Raw genomic sequence first — 20,374 nt, 5'->3', positions numbered from 1 at the left:
TCATGCAATCTGTTGATAGAGGCACCATCCAGAAGACTGCTATAGTGGCTTGGTTCAAAAATTGTATTTTGGACAGAGTCTCCAGACATTCAAAGCCTTGTGGTTTCAGACACACCACCTCTGCTATGTCATACAGGTAATTAACCTTTTGCAAGCTTAAATCAACTGCAGTTCTGGGGCAATTAGTTTTAGTTTAGAGATATAGCGTGGAAACAGGCCCTTCGGCCCACCGAGTCCACGCCAACAATCGAACACCTATTCACCCAAGTTCTACATTATCCCACTTTCTCATCCACTCCCAACACACGAGGGACAATTTACAGAGGCCAATTAACAAACATACTGCCACAACCTTGGGATGTGGGAGAAACAAGAGTACTGGAGCAAACCCATGCGGTGACATGGAGAACATGCAAACTCCATGGGAACATCCATCTCCCCCAAGGTCATGGTCAAAACTGGGTCTCTGGTGTTGTGGGGCAGCAGTTCTAACAGCAGTGCCAATGTGCCACCCATACATCACAGATGTGACGTCAACACGTTTCCTCATTACCTTTCTGTTCACATTCAAGCACCATTTAGGGAACATGTACCTCTCTTACATTAGTATTATAAAATCAGGATGCCAAGATCTTTACCAATTAAATTTTGAAATTCAGTTTCTAATTCCGTGTTGTAGATCTAGGCAAGTGGAAATCATCATATCTTCCAAGATTTTCCAGCAAACACTGAATGTTAAATATTACCCTTTGGCCCATCTATTATAAATCTGAACCTACTATAAACCTACTATAAATCTGATTTTAATCTTTTCATCCACTGAAAGGAATAGACGACATTTTCTATGAAAACTCGGCGTGCCTTTACATCACCGGTAAACACAAGGTGAATTTCAGAAGAAACGACTCTAATTTGCTACTGACGGAGCTCAGATTTTTAGCCCTTTTTTTTCAGCAGCAGGGTTGTTCGTTCTCTTTGTTTTCAGAGGATTCAGCTATTCAGCCAAATATACACAGATCAATCAAGAAAAGCCTTTAAAAAATCCATTCCCCAAAAGCACTTCCCGTATAAATAGAAAGAAGTCTTAAACATGTGTCTAATACATTCTTGATGATCCTCCATCATCATCCTTTATCCTGGTAAAAGATTTTTGATTAATATTTTGCCACAGTGTATTCAATATGGAGGCGCCTGTAACTATAGTCTGAATTTGTTAAGTATCAATGATATTTAATTACATGAAAATGTAAAAGTCAAGACGATATAGAAGCCTGAAAACTGTAATGTCCAGGTTAAGGGACAGCTTCTTCCTTACAACCATCAGACTAATAAATACTACAACCTCAAAATAAGCTCGGTACTACATAGACTTTTTGCACTATTATTTTGTGCGTGTGTGTGACAGTGTGTGCGTGTGACTGTGTGTGCGTGAGCGTGTGTGTGTGTGTGTGTGTGAGACTGTGTGTGTGTGTGTGTGTGTGCATGTGTGTGTGTGTGTGACTGTGTGCGTGTGTGACTGTGTGTGTGACTGTGTGCGTGTGTGTGTGTGTGTGCGTGTGCATGTGTGTGTGCTCGTGTGTGCGTCTGGGTGCATGCACACATACATGTACCTATATATTATATATGGGCACACACACACACATTGAACTTTCCTTTTCCATTCATTACATTGTTTACAGAGTACTATGTTTACATCTTCTGCTGTGCTGCTGCAAGTAAGAATTTCATTGTTCTGTTTGGGACATATGACAACAAAACACTCTTCATATTAAAGCAAGATCAGAAAGCACAAAGAAGTGTCTAGATGAATTAAAAAGCCATATTGCACATCAGTAAAATTAAAACTATTATTACACATGCAGATGTACAGCACTGAAGACTGACAAATAAACGTTTAATGCTACATAAAAATAAGTTTTTCCTGTCCTTTTGCACAATAATGTATAATTGGAATAGAATTTCAGTTTTCGGGCTATCGACTATCATAATTTGAATGGTTTGAATAAAAGATGAATAAAAGACTACACTTGCATGTTATGATCATTTCATAAGATTACAAATTCCACATTCACAATGCTGTTTAGCTCAGTGCATGCTTCAATGAAAATTGGTCTTGGGCAAGTAAGAGAAGAATACATTTGTCATGATGAATCTAATTATATGTGATTTGCATGAAAACATGGACATTTCATAATTATTGCACATACGGATGTGTGAAACATTATTGCTCAGCCTGCAGGGCCTGCTGGAACTTTTCATAATGACTGTTTAGGGGCATTGATGAACAACAGAAGGCCCACAAAGGTTTATGACGTCAGGCGGTGGGTGCCGGTGGTCGGGCGGGCCCAAGGTGAGTGCCGGAGGTCGGGCAGGCTACGTGATTGCTGGTGGTCGATCGAGGACACGCCGTTGAGAACGAAGGGGAACCCGGCGTTGGGGGCTGCAGAGAGAATAAAGAGGGACCCAGCATGGGGGGCCACCAAAAACAAAAGGAGCCTCAGCGTGCGGGGGGGGGGGGGGGGGGGGGGGGGGGTGTGAACGTAGTGAAGAAAGCGGGACCATTGGGGACTGTAATGAATACATTGTATCTCTCTCGGCGCTCTATACGTGATGACTCTTTGCATACTTTGTGTACCGTATGCAAAACAAAGAATCTCACTGTGACATGTCACATGTGATAATAAAGTATCAATAAATATTCTGAACAATAGTAATGGAATAGGCTTCAGCCAATAGCTTGCACAAGAGAACTGCAATGACAGACGTGAATTTAAAGACTGAATATTTTTGGTTTCATAAAGATTTTCCCTTTCCCAGCTTTAGTATGGACGTCAAAAAATATCGCATTAAAGACCTACAATTTTTTTTTGAACCATACCCAAAGACTAACCAACGATGCTATGCCTCCAAAACCAATGAAAACGTGGCTTAAAAAACACAGTACATTGTTTTACTGATATTTGAACAATCTTCAGCGACCTAGTATTAGAAATTCATGCAGTTTAAAGTATATTCTTTTCTAATGGAGAAGAAAACTGGAAGATGTAAAATTAATTCATCGATAAAAAGCCTACTCCTTTTGACAATGCAGGTCTCATGCAGATAGGCTGTGGTCATGAGGAAAATGTCCATCAGTCAGACAACCGTATCTGATTTTGAAGCAAAATATTTTTTTTCCCACTGTATTCAGTATGTGACAGACTTCACTGATCACCAGGTTTCACCATTTTGGAACAGTATTCATGTTATTATACATTACTTTATGCAGTTGGAATAAATTCAGTCTGGAAAATTAGAAATGCAACTGTCTGCCATAACTTGTATTCGCCACATACGTCTTTCCTGGGAAGGTGCTTTCAACACCTGAATATAAATTGTCTACACATTCAGTTCATAAATTACACAAAAAAAATTAAGTGGAAAAAATGGAGATCATAAAATAATAAAATTTGATTTTTTAAAGAATTGCTACACGAATTGTTTCAGAAAGATAATCGTATGTTCTTGAGCAAAGGACAGATACCGAACTCTAATTCAACATGTTGTACTCTAAATATTGCTATCCATTTGCAATGCAACAACAAAAACATTTTTAAAATATAAAATGCTATTTAGTTCTGTACGTTGGTCACACTGATGATATTTAGAAATCTGAATGGCTGGATTGTTAGACCTACAGGGCAAGGGGTATTGAGAAGTAATGAAAAGAATAAGAAAAACAATTACAAATATTGGATTAATTCAGATTGCTGCCAGTAAAGATTACTTTCAGAGGCTAAAATGATGCTCATATCACATTTAATTATGCTTGGTAAAATTTTGCATTTATTAGCTGCATTCTAGTTAGGTGCTCCACAGAACCTGTGTCTAAAATGTAGGACTGCACAACAGTGCAGCTGTCAGTGCCAGAGTCCTGGGCTTCGATCATGATCTTGGGTGCTGCCTGTGTGCAGTTTGCACATTCTCCCTGTGACCACGTAGGTTTCTTCCAGGTGCTCCGGTTTCCTCCCACATCCCAAAGATGTGCGGGTTTGCAGGTTGATTGTAAATGTTGCCCTGTGCTGGAAGTGGCTGGGAAAGTGGGATAGCTTAGAACTAGTGTGAACAGGCGATTGATGGTCAGCACTGACTCAGTGGGCCAAAGGGCCTGTTTCCATGCTGTGTCACCAAACTAAAACCAAACTAAACAAATAGCGTGTCAGCGGTAATGAGCTTTTATGGTTGGCTCATACATTAAATGTATTTTTTTTTTTTTATATTTTATTTTATTAGAAGTAAGTACAGTCATATGGCACCAAAGTGCCTAATATATATTTTCATAATACATTTTATGTACAACTTCTTTTTTTTTTTTTTTATTACACTGAAAAAAGATTAGAATAAGAAAAAGAAGTTAGATAGTAAAGGATAGAAAGATGTGAAATATATAGTGTGTGAAAAAAGAAAACGAGTAAATGAAGAAAGTTGAGAGAGAGAATAGAGAAAAGAAAAGAAAATAAAAAAAGAAAAGGAGATCATTATTTATAGTCTTGACCAACCCTCGTCCAGTCCTGAAACAGTTATTTTTTACAATTGTGTTGCACCATATGATTCCAAAAAAACGCCGAATGGAGACCAACTCGTTATGAATTGGTCTGATTTATCCATTAGGAGGAATCGCATTTCCTCAAGATGAGCGGTGTCCAACATACTTGCAATCCACATTTTAAGCGTTGGTATTGATGTACCCTTCCAAAATGTAAGAATTAATTTTTTTGCTATTATTAAACCATAGTTAAGGAATAGATTTTGAGATGTGTTCAATTTATTCCCATCTTCCATTATGCCAAATATAATCATTTCAGTATTAGGTTCCATTCTTGTCTTGAATAATTTTGTAAATATTTCAAAAATATCATTCCAAAATCTATAAAGTTTTATGCAGGAAACTAAGGAGTGTGTTATAGTTGCCTTTTGGGCTAGACATTTATCACAAGTGGCGGATATATTTGGATAAAATTTGTTCAATCTTGTTTTTGAATAATATAATCTATGTACAATTTTAAATTGAATTAGATTATGTCTTACATTAATTGAACATTTGTGAATATATATCAGGTATTTTTCCCATTTAACCTTCGTAATTTTTATCATTAGTTCCCGTTCCCACTCTTCTCTAAGTACCTCTGTCGATGGTAGGTCTATATTTAGAATACTATTATATAAATATGATATTAATTTTTGTGAGTCAGCTTCAATATTCATTGCTTCTTCCAATAAGTCAGGAGTTACTTTTTGATATCCTTGTATATATTTTTTCACGAAATCGCAAATCTGAAGATATTTAAAATATTGGTTGTTTTTCAATTTAAATTTTAATTGTAGTTGTTGGAATGATAGTAAGTTTCCCATTTCGTACATATCCCCGATCCTTCTAATTCCGAGACTTTCCCATTGGTTATATGTCTTATCAATAAGAGATGGTTTAAATAAAGAGTTATTCGCTATTGGCATTAACAGTGATAGATTTCTTAATTTTAAAGATAATTTTATTTGTTTCCAAATTCTTATTGTACCATATATAATTGGGTTCTTCTTATATATTGTGTTATTCTGTTTTTTTGGGGAGAAGAGGATCGTTCCTATATTACAAGGATGGCAATCCTCCTTCTCCATTTTTATCCATTCTGTCTGTTGGGTAGAACTATCCAACCAATAAATCATATTCTTAATATGCACTGCCCAGTAATAATACATAAAATTCGGAAGTGAAAGTCCCCCGACCTCTTTTGGTTTACATAAGTGTTTTTTTGTGATTCTATGTGATCTATAGTCCCAAATATAATTAGTAATATTAGAGTCTAATTTAAAAAAAAAATATTTTGGTATATATACCGGTATAGATTGAAATAGGTATAGTAATTGTGGTAGGAAGATCATTTTTATTGCATTTATTCTACCTAATAATGATAAGGGAAGTGTTTTCCAAAATTTAATCAACGTATTAAGTTTATTTAATAAAGGCATGAAATTAGCATTGAATAATGCTTTATATTTTCTAGTAATCTGAATACCCAAATATTTAAATTTTTCTGTTGCGATTTTAAAGGGGAACTTCAGTAAGTGTGTAGGTTCTTGAGGTTTTAATGTCATGATTTCACTTTTATTCCAGTTTATTCTATATCCAGAAAAAGACCCAAATTCCTCTATTAAGTTTAATAAATTTGGTATGCTCGTTTGTGACTGTAATATATAAAAGTATATCGTCTGCATATAATGAGATTTTATTCTTTGATGTTTGATATGGAATATACAAAGGTACTCAAATGCAATCCATTACATCCTTCACCTATGAACAGCTCTCCAGCTCGATGGAAATGATATATTCATCTTGCTTTATTAGAGTGCTACTATCAGTAGAGACATGCTTTGCGACTTCATTGATGATCCAAATGTCATCTATTGTAGCCTGGAATTACCATGGAGTACAGAAATTTAGGTCGCGATAGCTTTCAGAGGTGCAGAAAATAACATGCCGCCCACTTGATGGGTTCCACTTGTCACTTCACTTGGTCAGTCAGAGCCGCAGTGCCACTTGTCAGGTAATTGGTCTCTTTTAGACACAAAATGCTAACTGCAAAATGTAACTCAGCGGGACAGGCAGCATCTCTGCAGAATGGGTGATGTTTCAGGTCAAGATCCTTCTTCAGAAGCATTTTGTATCTATCCAGTGTAAACCAGCATCTGCAGTTACTTCCTACACAGAAGATCTCTTTTCTTGCATGCTTATGGGCTACTTGGTCTCCTGCATTATTTCCTCCTTCAAACCTTCCTCTGGACTTTGATGTACTGCTATTCTTTCCTCTCAACTTCCAATCACAATGGCATACTGATCAGTAGACCAAATTGACAAAGCAACAGAATTCACAAACCTCTGGGCAGTGAAGATCCTCTGCTCCTAAAACAAGTTGTGCATCGTTTTTGCACATAGCTAGAACAAAATGACAACCTAAATACAAACTAAAATTGAGTCATTGATTGCAACGTGTTCATGAATCATTTGGGCATCAAAGTTTTGAGATCATGAACCCCATGCACTATTGTTCTTTCAATTTGATGCCTTGCAACTTTCTGATCTTCAGCTAACAACTTAAGTTGCTGTATATTATGTTCAGAATTTTCCATTCTGCTAAGTATAGAATTGTATTTGATGCAGAATGTTATCCATATAAACCATAAAAATAAATCAGTCTGAAGAAGGGTCTCGACCCGAAACGTCACCAATTCCTTCTCTCCATAGATGCTGCCTCAGCCACTGAGTTACTCCAGCATTTTGTGTCTACCTTCGATTTTACCAGCATCTGCAGTTCTTTCTTGAACATAAAAATAAATTCATCTATTTCTGTATCTACCTAAAATATGTTTAAAAGTTTTTCCTTTCATAGAAATTAGTAGCAAATTGCTGAATTAAACACTGATATCAAAATTATTACAAGATTACCAAAACCTATGATATAGCCTCTTGTACCTTTTGACAGTCATGCAAACAAATCACAAATGAAGCTGATATCAACATTTTAATAAAATGCTCGTGATTCTAACCAACAGTTCTTGGAACCACATATTGTAATGCATTAATCTTGATGTTTTTAAACGGATGTACAACTTAATAGCTCTGAGCCAATAATGGATTACCAACTCACATACTTTGTGCTGATGCTGTGAGTTAATTATAACAGTGGTTAGTTAAAAATATAGACAATGAACCATTAAAGTTAAAGTGATTCATCACTTCTATAGCGCTGAAGATTTCTGGAAAATGATAAAGCTGAAAAAAAATCATTGCACAAATTCTAATTAATATGCACGTCAATTATAATGGGTTATTACTTCATGCCACGGGGTCAATGTGGAAAATATATTTTCCCACCAGTCAAATGTTTATAAAAATTAGACATTTGTACATGCATGTTAGAGTGAAAATCATAATTAGTGCTACTTAGACACATTTTGCATGTATCAGCTAAAGGTAATTTGTTACCAAACTTGCATAACATACACGTTCAAAACTATTGCTTTAAATGACTAACAATCTCGATATTTCACAAATATATCCACTTGTACTTGATGAAAAGTATAAGATTATTAACTAATGATTGATGCACAGAATTTGACTACAAATTCACTTTTCTACCTTATTCTTACTAGTTCAGGTTCTACGCGACTCATTTAAAATTCTTCAGTCTGATTGGTTAAGGAGATACATAGTTGATTATCTTGGGCAGAGTGTATATCTGGATCTGAAGGAAGGAACTGCAGACATTGGTTTACACTGAAGATAGACACAAAATGCTGGAGTAACTCACGGGGACAGGCAGCATCACTGGAGAAAAGGAATGGGTGACATTTCGGGTCGAGACCTTTTTTCAGACAGAGTCAGGGGAGAGGGAAAGTTGAGGTATGAAAAGGTACGACAGATCACAGTAAAAATCATCATCATCATCATCGTTGAAAACATTAGCGACACAGTGGTGCTGGTTTCCAACGGGAACGGTGACGGACGTGCCACACACCTCTGTCCTCCAGTTCCTGCGGACTTCCGCCGCTGGAAGTATAGGATTTTGGTGTGTGTGTGTTTTATCATCATTCCTTACAATGTACAATTCCTTACGACAGTGATCGCAACTTCCACCGAAGTGTGGATGGCCGTTGGCTCGCTAGAAGCTCATCCGCCCTTTGACAGGTCTTGTTTTTGGTCCTACTGGGGGTCCACAGCCCCCTCCTCACTAGGCAAACTAGGTGGAGGAGGCAGTTTAGTCGCCATGAACATTTATCCGACCATGGAGCAGGTTGCACGGGACTACATGGTACCCTACTCGGGGGTCGCGTAACTATTTATCATGTGGTAGTCTCATTCGTTATCGTAATTAACCAGACAAATCGCTCCACCAACTAAGAACGGCCATGCACCACCACCCACAGAATTTTGCCGTGCAAACTCGAGACAAACTTTTTGCAGCAGTTTTCTGAATGGTTCCAACAGCTAGAAACATTCAAGGAAATTACAAAACTAATTATTACAAAATTAAAAATTATTGAATATTCAAAAAATACGTTAAAAATTTAAACAAACAAATTTGACGCATCTTGTGTGTTAATTAAAACTTACCAGTCCCCTGCAGCCATTTCTCCCTACTGAAATGAATCTAGCTACTATTCCTGCAACAGATCTAACATTGTCTGTGCAGATCCCCTAGTGCAAGCTCTGGGGAATGACTGCAAATGTTGCATTCTGTCACTGGACTTCACAAGTGATCCGACTTTAGAAGATATTCTTGGAAAATACTGCAAATAACTGACCACATCTCGGGACTTCAACATTAATGCAGAAAGCTCAAGGTTACTGCCTGTTATGCTGGGAAATGTAAACAGTTGCTGGGGTAATTGACACTATTTCCAGTCAAACTCTGAGCCATGAAAGTGATGTGTTGCTTATACCATTAACACATGACTTTCAAGTCAGATGTAGAAAGCAGTCTATTTTCATTTCACATTGTTGAATATGGCCAATTTTCAATGAATGTACTGCAATCTTTGGATTAGGTTTTCAAAACTGCTGTGAATGAATGAGAAGATTGTGGCAATTTCAAGCTGGTGTGATTGTTTGATGTAACTGAACCCGTAGTTGCCACTTTCATTTCGCTAAGTTCTCAGCCTGCAACACTTGATAGAGTGACTCTTGATGCAGTCGAAATCCTGACAAAGTGACTTTCTGTCAGACCAAGCAAGATCTCAATATAAAATGTCCTACTGTGTTTTGATTCCCAAAACTGTAAATTAAATAAAGTGGGTTTTATAATAAAAATATTTGCAGTGCTCTGTGGGCTGTCAACATGTATTACAAAGAGAAACCGATAAAGCAGTGCTCTCGAGTAGTACTTCAATTTGAGAAAAAGAAACAATAATTCCATGGAATTTATTGAAATAATACAATTTTTGTTCAATGTGATCCCACAGTTAGTCAAAGGTGAGTTGCATTTTAACTTGTTTTCTATTTATTTTCAACTAAATCTATCACAATGTATACTTCCCTGTATTCAATGTGCGAAAGTAAATTAAACATTTACAAGTTCGCACAAGTCATAAAGGAGGCATTGGCCTCAGTGAAGCACAGATTTTTAACACTGTTTTTCAAACTTGACTCCTTAATAGGAATGAAATTACAGAATCTGCCCTTTCAACATTTGTTTTCTTTCAGTATATATCAATTGCATCAATAAAGTCGCATACAACCCATTTCATATCTCAAAAGGAAAAAGTCTGCATCTCAATCCAGTCACCAAACATGTATTTTTGCATGAAAACCAGCTGCTACTCCCTTAAACCTCTTCATGGTCAAGGTTCAACAGGCTAGGGGGTTTTATCCTTGAAGCCCAGGAGGATGAGGGGTGATATTTTAGAGGTGTACAAAATCATGAGACGATTAGATCGGGTAAACGCACGCAGTCTTTTGTCTAGAGCAGGGCGATGGAGAACCAGAGGACATAAAGTAGGTTTAAGGTGAAGGGGGAAAGATTTAAAGCCCTGTCCCACGGTACGAGTTCATTCCAAGAATTCTCCCGAGTTTGCCCTGATTCAAACTCGGAGATTTACGGTAATGGCCACTATACTCAGGGCTCTCGTGGACATTTTTCATCATGTTGAAAAATCTTCACGACTCTTCCCGTGCTTACCTGCCATTAGCGAGTCTTCCCGAGTACCTGCCGTTAGCGCAAAGAGACGTCCCGAACACCGACGTACCCGCTACGTTCATTCTCCGTGCTTACCACGAGTTTGATTTTTTTAATCCTCGGGAGAGCTCTTGGAATGAACTCGTACCGTGGGACAGGGCTATTAATGGGAACCTGACAGATACCTTTTTTCATACGAAGGATGTGGTATACCCTGACAATGCTGAAGACTTTCTTCCCATGCTTCTCCAGCATGAAATAAAATGTAATACCACTTAATAGAAAGATCTTCAATGTAAAGAACTCAATCTAGTCACCATTTCAGATATATTCTTGCCCAACCCGTTAACCCTCTATTCTCTATCCTTGCTTAATACTGAAAATGACAAAAATAAATTAAACTAAATTTACATCTTATTTTAATTAAATTTAAACTGAATAACAGGTTTACATTATTGTAGACCATTTTCCAATTTTATATGCTGGAGTTCAAATATTTAATATTTTTTGTTATTGTCTGAGTATGATTCAACAATATCTGTTCCATTCTAACTTCTTTAAATAGTTTTTTAGACTTTTACTTTAGACTTTAGAGGTACAGCACTGAAACAGGCCTTTGGCCCACTGAGTCCACGCCGACCAGCGATCATCCCACACATAAGCACTATCCTACCCACCAGGGACAATTTACTTTTTACCGAAGCCAATTAACCTACAAACCTGTACGTCTTTAGAGTGTGGGAGAAAACCGGAGCACCCGGAAAAGACCCACGAGGTCACAGGAAGAACATACAAACTCCATACACACAACACCCATAGTCAGGATCGAACCCAGGTATTTGGCAGTGCGCCACCTCTTAGTGTAAATCAACTTTATCCATACAACAATGACAACATGTTTGGTATGCACTTTAATTAAGAAAATGGTACACACAAGGAGACCTGCCTGTGACTTTCAGCAAAAGTGATGGGGAAGAGTGAGGGAGTGTGAGACAGGGGCCGTGTATTAACAAAATAACTCAATGAAGCAAGTCGGATTGTCAAGGAAGACTCTCTCTAACTTCTACAGGTGCACAGTCGAGAGCATGCTGACCGGTTGCATCGTGGCTTGGTTCGGAAATTTGAGCGCCCTGGAGAGGAAAAGACTACAAAAAGTAGTAAACACTGCCCAGTCCATCATCGGCTCTGACCTTCCTTCCATCGAGGGGATTTATCGCAGTCGCTGCCTCAAAAAGGCTGGCAGTATCATCAAAGACCCACACCATCCTGGCCACACACTCATCTCCCTGCTACCTTCAGGTAGAAGGTACAGGAGTCTGAAGACTGCAACAACCAGGTTCAGGAATAGCTACTTCCCCTCAGCCATCAAGCTATTAAACCTGGCTCGGCAAAACTCTGATTATTAGCAACCACTTTCTGTTATTTGCACTACCAGTTTATTTATTCATGTGTGTATATATTTATATCATGGTATATGGACACATTTATCTGTTTTGTAGTAAATGCCTACTATTTTCTGTGTGCTTAAGCAAAGCAAGAATTTCATTGTCCTATACAGGGACACATGACAATAAACTCACTTGAACTTGAACTTGAAGGTTTACATAACCATATCTGGCCTTTCTCTACTCTTGCTCAATATCGTAGTGCAACCTCTACCTTTCGAACATCATCTTCACCATTACTTTTAATTTCTCTCACTTCTGTAAACTTTCTATCCCCTCCATCACATGTTTATAAAAATAGAAAAAACATTGGAAAGAAGGAATGGGTGGAAAAAACCTTCTTCACCACTCTGTAACCCTTGCGATCGAATAACTTGTAAAGAGGTCTTGCAAAGGGAGATTGGAGATGTTAAAGGCACTGCACTGAAGGTGGTGATTTCAGATTTGCTGTATGTATCACACAAGACATTTTAAGGGGAAAAAAGACTGAGAAGGTTAACCCTTGGTTATTGGGCTGGTACAGGGAGGAAAGACTCCCTTGAAATACAAGTACAATGAAAGCAAACATGATCAAAAAGAATGGCAGTCAGCACAAATCTGGCATCAGTAAAATTAGATGTTTTGGAAATCTTTCTGTGGAAACATCACCTATCTATGTTCTCCAGAGGTGCTGCCTGACCCATTGAGTTACTTCAGCACTTTGTGTCCTTTAATGTATTAACCAGCATCTGCAGTTCCTTGTTTCTCTCTATGATTTGGAGGGTAGGTCAATTTGCATTCACCGTGATATGACCACCATTAAAAAAGACCTGCATAACTACCAGACCTGGGCAAACAGGTTTGGTTGAGTTTAGTTGTGACGTACAGCAGGGAAACAGGCCCTTCAGCGCACCGAATCTGCGCCGACCAGCAATCCCCGTGCACAGAACTATCCTGTACACTAGGGACATTTTACAATCTTTACTGAAGCCAATTAACCTACAAACCTGTATGTCTTCGGTGTGTGGGAGGAAACCGGACCACCCGGGGGAAAACCCATGCAGTCCCGGGAGAACGTACAGACTCCATGCAGAGAGCGCCTGTAGTCAGGATCAAACCCAGGTGTCTGGCACTGTAAGGCAGCCAATATAGTTGATTTATCCTTAAAATCTTTTAACATTTGCAGTGGAGGATCCAATAACAGTTGATGAGCCCTCTCATCACTGGTGTTAAAGTGGCATATCTTAGCTCACTGCAGCTTCTTTTCTCGTGTTTAAATTTTTTTTGTGTGTGCTTTGTGGTTGTGCTCTTTCAAAATGATAATTGCTTCATAATTCGACCCAATAGGGCCTGGATAAAGGTAATTCATCTGTGGAGAGGATATTGCTTCAATTAACGTGGATTACACATGCTTTGAAAATATTAGGGAAGTCAGAAAGCATAGAATATTTTATGCAATTTAAGTGCAGCTTAGGGATCCGAGCATGACCATTTTCCACTGCTAACATATTTTCACAAACCAGTCATATAATGGAAGGGAAAGCGCTCAAACAAAGCTCACATTTGTGAAGAATTGGCAATTTGGGGGGAATAAAATGACCCATCAGCATACTTAGCAGATGAAATTTGAAATGATTGGGGACCATCTGGATCGAATAATATTCATAGAGAAAGCAACTTTCTTGTTTCTGTGTACTGCAGATCGAGAAACCAGTGACATAAATCAACAGTGAGAAATACTAATTACTTTAAATCGTACACGCCAAGGCAAACAAATAACTGTTATAAATGTGCAATTTCATCATGTTAGCCATTCTGCTTGCTCAGACTCAAGGTGGTCCATTTTGCTCCTTGACATAAAGCTCAATATATTTTATGAGAGTTTTTTCTTCAAGAATTCCCAGAGCAAGCACCACAATAAACACCACAATAGTTCATGTTATAGGTGCAGAATTAGGCCATTTGGCCCCACAAGTCCACTCTGCTGGTGGTGAATGTGAAATTATTTGCCGCAGAAGGCTGTGGAGCCAAGTCAGTGGATATATTTAAGGCACAGATACAGAGTGGATAGATTCTTGATTAGTACGGGTGTCAGAGGTTATATGGAGAAGGCAGGAGAATGGGGTTAGGAGGAAGAGATAGATCAGCCATGATTGAATGCCGTATTAAACTTGATGGGCCGAATGGCCTAATTCTGCTTCTATCACTTATGACCTTATGATCAATGATCTATCTTTCCCTCTCAACCCCATTCTCCTGCCTTCTCCCCATAACCCCTGACACCTGTACTAATCAAGAATCTGTTGATCTCCGTTCAAAAAATATCCATTGACATGGCCTCCACAGCCGTCTGTAACAATGGATTCCACAGATTCACAACCCTCTGACTGAAGATTCAATTTAATAATCCAAATCTAAATTGAACACCAGCCCATAGTTCTGATAATTTGGTGGAGATTCTATTGCAACTAAAGGACGCAGGTGCATGACAACCACGAGATGTCCTCCGACTGCGAAACGTGGCCGGATTATTTATATCGCAATTATGCTGTTTAACCAACTGAAGAACTAGTTTTAGGCTACTTTTCAGTCATAATTAGTTTTCAATAATAACCAGCTTGCTGAGGAATTTCTATTTGTGTTTTGTAATTGAAACTTTAAACATTAAAACGTATTCTTAATAAGAGAACACTTACGCTCCTTGGCTGGGCAGGGGCAGCTTGCATTACTACTTGTTTATACATAAACAGTTGCTACCATTTACTGCCTGAATTCACCTGTCAGAAAATGGTAAACTGAGCGAGGTATGGAAGGGGTTGCTTTTGCTAATAGAGCCTTTGGGGATGGAGAAGAGAATGCTTGCGTAAAGGATCTTCATCATTTTAGATCCACAAATAATATTTAGGAAACAAATCCCCTCAATAATTGAACATAGAATAGCAAAGCACAGAAACAGGCCCTTCAGCCCACAAACCTTTAGAAAGGAGATGAGGAGGAATTTCTTCAGTCAGAGGGCGGTGAATCTGTGGAATTCATTGCCACAGGCGGCTGCAGAGGCCAGGTCCATAGATATTTTTAAGGTGGAGATTGACAGACTCTTGATTAGTACGGGTGTCAGGGGTTATGGGAAGAAGGCAGGAGAATGGGGTTGTAAGGGAAAGATAGATCAGCCATGGTTGAATGACGGAGTAGAATTGATGGGCCAAATGGCATAATTGTGCTCCTAGAACTTATGAACTTATGTCCGTGCTGAACATGATGGCAAGTTAAATGAATCTCCTCTGTCTGCACGTGATCCATAATCTCTTTGTTCCTTGCATATCCACATGCATTAATAGCATCTTAAGCGCCACTATTACATCTGCCTTCCACCACCATCCCAGGCAAATACCATTCTGGAGTATTGCGTACAGTTTTGGTCTCCAAATCTGAGGAAGGACATTATTGCCATAGAGGGAGTGCAGAGAAGGTTCACCAGACTGATTCCTGGGATGTCAGGACTGTCTTATGAAGAAAGACTGGATAGACTTGGTTTATACTCTCTAGAATTTAGGAGATTGAGAGGGGATCTTATAGAAACTTACAAAATTCTTAAGGGGTTGGACAGGCTAGATGCAGGAAGATTGCTCCCGATGTTGGGGAAGTCCAGGACAAGGGGTCACAGCTTAAGGATAAGGGGGAAATCCTTTAAAACCGAGATGAGAAGAACTTTTTTCACACAGAGAGTGGTGAATCTCTGGAACTCCCTGCCACAGAGGGTAGTCGAGGCCAGTTCATTGGCTATATTTAAGAGGGAGTTAGATGTGGCCCTTGTGGCTAAGGGGATCAGAGGGTATGGAGAGAAGGCAGGTACGGGATACTGAGTTGGATGATCAGCCATGATCATATTGAATGGCGGTGCAGGCTCGAAGGGCCGAATGGCCTACTCCTGCACCTAGTTTCTATGTTTCTATGTTTATTAAAAAAAAATGCCCTGCACATCTTTTAAACTTTTCCCCACTCACTTTGAAGCTATGCCCTCCTGGTTTTGACATTTCAACTCTCGGGGAAAAAAAGGTTCCATTTAAATAATTTCCTTGAATAATTTATACTGTAAAAATATTTATTTATTTGTTCATATACAGGATATGGGTGAACCTAGCAGGGCCTGCATTTATTTACATTTCTAATTGCCCTCACAATGTGCTGGCAAGTCATCTTTTTAAAACATTACAGTACTTCTGATGGAACTTCCAAAGTGGTTTAAGAGATACAGCATGCAAAACAGTCCCTTCGGTCCACTGATCAATGATCAACCATACACTAGTCCTATCCCACACTCTGGGGACAATTTACAGAAGCCAATTAGCCTACAAACCTGCATGTCTTTGGAGTATGGGAGGAAACTGGAGCACCAGGAGAAAACCCATGTGGTCACAGGGAGAATGTGCAAACTCCACACAGACAGCGCCCAAGGTCGGAATCGAACCCTGGTCTATGGCGCTGGTAAGCAGCAACACTATTGCTGCTCCACTGTGCTGCCCTCAGTGCTCATCTGAGGAAACAGATGAGATCCTCTTCAACAGCTTTCAGTCGGTAGGCTGGTCAATATTCAAGGACTCTGTGGTCAACCTAAATGAGTATGCCAACGTGTTTACAGACTTCATCAGTGTGAAGAGGGATGCATGCTAAAGAAGACAATTATTCCCATCCAGAAACCATGGATGAACCATGAGGTCCATTCCCAAGTGAAGTCTAAGTCTGTAGCATTCAAGACAAACAATCCCAAGCAGTACAAGAAATTTATTTACAATCTTCGCAAAGCCATCAAGGATGCCAAGAGGGAATTCCGGACCAAGCTAGAGGCACGTGGATAGGTGACAATGCATCCTCTACGATAATTCTCAAAACCAGTGCCCCCCAGTCCCTTACTATGCTGAAGAAGGTCTCCCATTCCTTCTCTCCAGAGATGCTGCCTGACCCGCTGAGTTACTCCAGCATTTTGTGTTTACCCTTACTATACTCCCGTATATTCACAACTGCGCAACCAAATTCTGCTCTAACAAGGTTGCAGATGACACCATCGTAGTGGGCTGGATCTAAAACAATGATGAGACAGTTCTCTGTCACCATGGAGTAGTCTGAGTAAAATGGAGTCAAGTCAGCAAATGTTCGTTGGTTATTGACCTCAGGAAACAAGGTGGTTTACATTCCACAATCAGAATCAATAGTGCCCAAGTGGAGATGATCGAGATCTTCAAATTCCTTGGCATGAATATCACCAGCATTTTGGACAAACCACATTGATGCCTAGGCGAAGAAAGCACACCAATGCTTCTACTTCCTCAGAGGACTAAGTAGGTTTGACACATCTCCATTGACACTTCGACTTCTACGGATGCAGCGTAGAAAGCATCCTAGTGGGAAGTATTACTGCTTAGATAGGCAACAGCCCTGCCCAAGACCCCAAGTGCCTGCACAGAGTTGTGGATGCAGCCCAGTCCATCGCACGAACCAACCTCACTGGTCATTACTGTTTCTCCCCACCACAGGCAGGGAGAAGATACAAAAGCTTGAAAACACATCTCACCAGATTCAGGAACAACTCCTTCCCCACTGTTATGAGACAACAAAGCAGTCCTCTCATGAGCTCAGGACATAGTTCCAACCTACCAACCCACCTTAATTGTGGTGTTTGCGCTTTTTTAAATCTGCACAGGTTTGTCCGTAACTAGTGGTTTGACGCTGCACTAGTATATTCTGCACACTGGTATTTTTCGCTTTGCACTACCTGTTGTACTAGTGCATGACTTGATTGTACTCGCGTTTAATATGGTTTGATTGGAAAGCACACCAACAAGGTTTCCCCCGTGTATCTGGGCACCTGACAATAATAAACCAACAGAAATCCATTGGTAGAGTATTGTTTAATTATGATGATTTTAAAAATGAATATTCCAAATAACTTGGAAAACAATACAGGGCTTTTCACCAACAGGTACAGTCATCTTCATTGCTGAAATTGTCAAAGTAAATGAATGATTGTATCTTGTCAAACTTGATACTTTAATGGTATACATATCCTGTATTGTTTGGCACATGCTCGGATCGTGTTGACCAGTATATAAGCTAAGCTTCAGTATAGCAGCTGTTTAAACAGATATGATTTATTTGTCTTATTTTGATAGTTTCATATTCCTCCCCACATGAATTAAACACCAGCATCTTCGGAGGATGCTAAACTGGCCAGATAACCCACTGGGAATAAAGAAGTGATTACACTATGAAAGCAATTGTATTAGATTACATAAATAGTTTAAATGGACATATCCATTTACTTCCTCTAACAAACTTCAAAGCAAATCAGTCTAATCCAAATCCTCTCCTTGGAAATTCATCTGCCTGCATGTTGCTCGGCAATTCTTATTTGACATATTGACTATTGCAGTTCCTTCAGCCAAACATTTCAAAAATGAACATTATTTAATTGTACTGTGAAACAAGAAGCTGCTTCTTTGTTCGATTTATACAAGAGATTTTTTTCCGAGATAGTTTGCATCGTGGATCCTGAAATATATTATAATGGAAACACAGCAGTGTGGCTATAATAGGAACAGTCACAGTAAGCAGCATGAGAGCAAATGCATCTTATTCCCAATTCATCTGTTGCAGATCAAAAAGGTCTATTGTGCAGTTTACCACACATTTGCATATCCTGTTGAATCCTTCTTATTTGGCAACATTTAGAATGTTTGAAAAACGATCAGAGATATGAATGCAGGGAGGCTATAATTCACATTTACTAATTATCAGTCCAAATTCAAAACCGAAAATTGGTATTTACTGTAAAGACAATGGGATTTAAATTTACAAAATCCTCAAATGATTTCTGTGTGTATGTTGTCGAAAAAGCAGGATGAACTAATGCCTCAGATACCATGAATTACTTTAAAGTGCGTTTATGTAGATGAATGCAGCAGCTGCCATGTAGTCGGCAAAATGTAACAAATGACAACAAAGTGAACAATTGCTTAAATCTAGTTTCAGTGATGGAGATAATGAAGAAGAATGCCATTTGCTATGTTAAGACAAACACTATCTTTGAATAATGCCAAGGTAACTTCAATCTAATTCTAATTCCTAAGGGAGGAAGAAGCTCTGTTTTATCGTGTCAACTGAGGACAGCATATGACTCAAAAGTGAGCCAAGCTTGACAATTGGATCTGTTGAAACTTCATCCTAAGATTCATTTCTCATCATTTCTTTCATTTTATCTTTTGTACTTTGCATTTATAATATATCCAAATGTTGGAACGTTTTGTTCATTCTACTTATTTTCTAAAAAAAACGACAAGGTAAAGGATATCTGAAAATAGATAATATCAAATAATCTTTTTTTTTTCAGTACGTTATGTAGAAAGGATATCAACAATAATTAGAGTCATACAGCATGGAAAGGCCCTTCAGCCCAATTTGCCCACGTCGACCAAAATCCAATAAATATTGTCTTAGAGTCATACAGCATGGAAACAAGCCATTCGACCAAATTGCCTATGCCAACAAACATGCCCCATCTACACTTGTCCCACCTGCCTGCATTTTACCCATATTCCTCTAACCCTTGCCTATCCATATACCTGTCCTCATTGTTCAGGGAACAGGGGTTCCCCTCCTCTATCACAGATGAGGCTCTCACCAGGGTCTCTTCTATAGCCCGTGACTCAACCCTCACTCCCCATCCCCCTACTCGTAACAAGGGCAGAGTCCCCCTTGTCCTCACCTTCCACCCTACCAGCCGTCACGTACAACAAATAATCCTCCGTCATTTTCACCACCTCCAACGTGACCCCACCACTTGCCACATCTTCCTATCTTCTCCCAGTCTGCTTTCCGCAGAGACCGCTCCCTCTGTAACTCCCTGGTCAATTCTTCCCTTCCCACCCGAACCACCCCCACTCCGGGCACTTGCCCTTGCAACCGCAAGAAATGCTACACTTGTCGCTTTACCTCCCCCCCTTGACTCCATTCAAACACCCACGCAGTTTTCCAGGTGCGGCAGAGGTTCACCTGCATCTCCTTCAACCTCATCTATTGCATCCGCTGCTCTAGATGTCAGCTGCTCTACATCGGTGAGACAAAGCGTAGGCTTGGCGATTGCTTAGCCGAACACCTCCGCTCAGTTCGCAATAACCAACCTGATCTCCCGGTGGCTCAGCACTTCAACTCCCCCTCCCATTCCGAATCCGACCTTTCTGTCCTCGG

Source organism: Amblyraja radiata, chromosome 17, assembly GCF_010909765.2.
Source record: "Amblyraja radiata isolate CabotCenter1 chromosome 17, sAmbRad1.1.pri, whole genome shotgun sequence".
NCBI classification, from domain to species: domain Eukaryota; kingdom Metazoa; phylum Chordata; class Chondrichthyes; order Rajiformes; family Rajidae; genus Amblyraja; species Amblyraja radiata.
The sequence above is the reverse complement of the archived record's forward strand: the minus strand, read 5'-3'. Positions refer to the sequence as shown.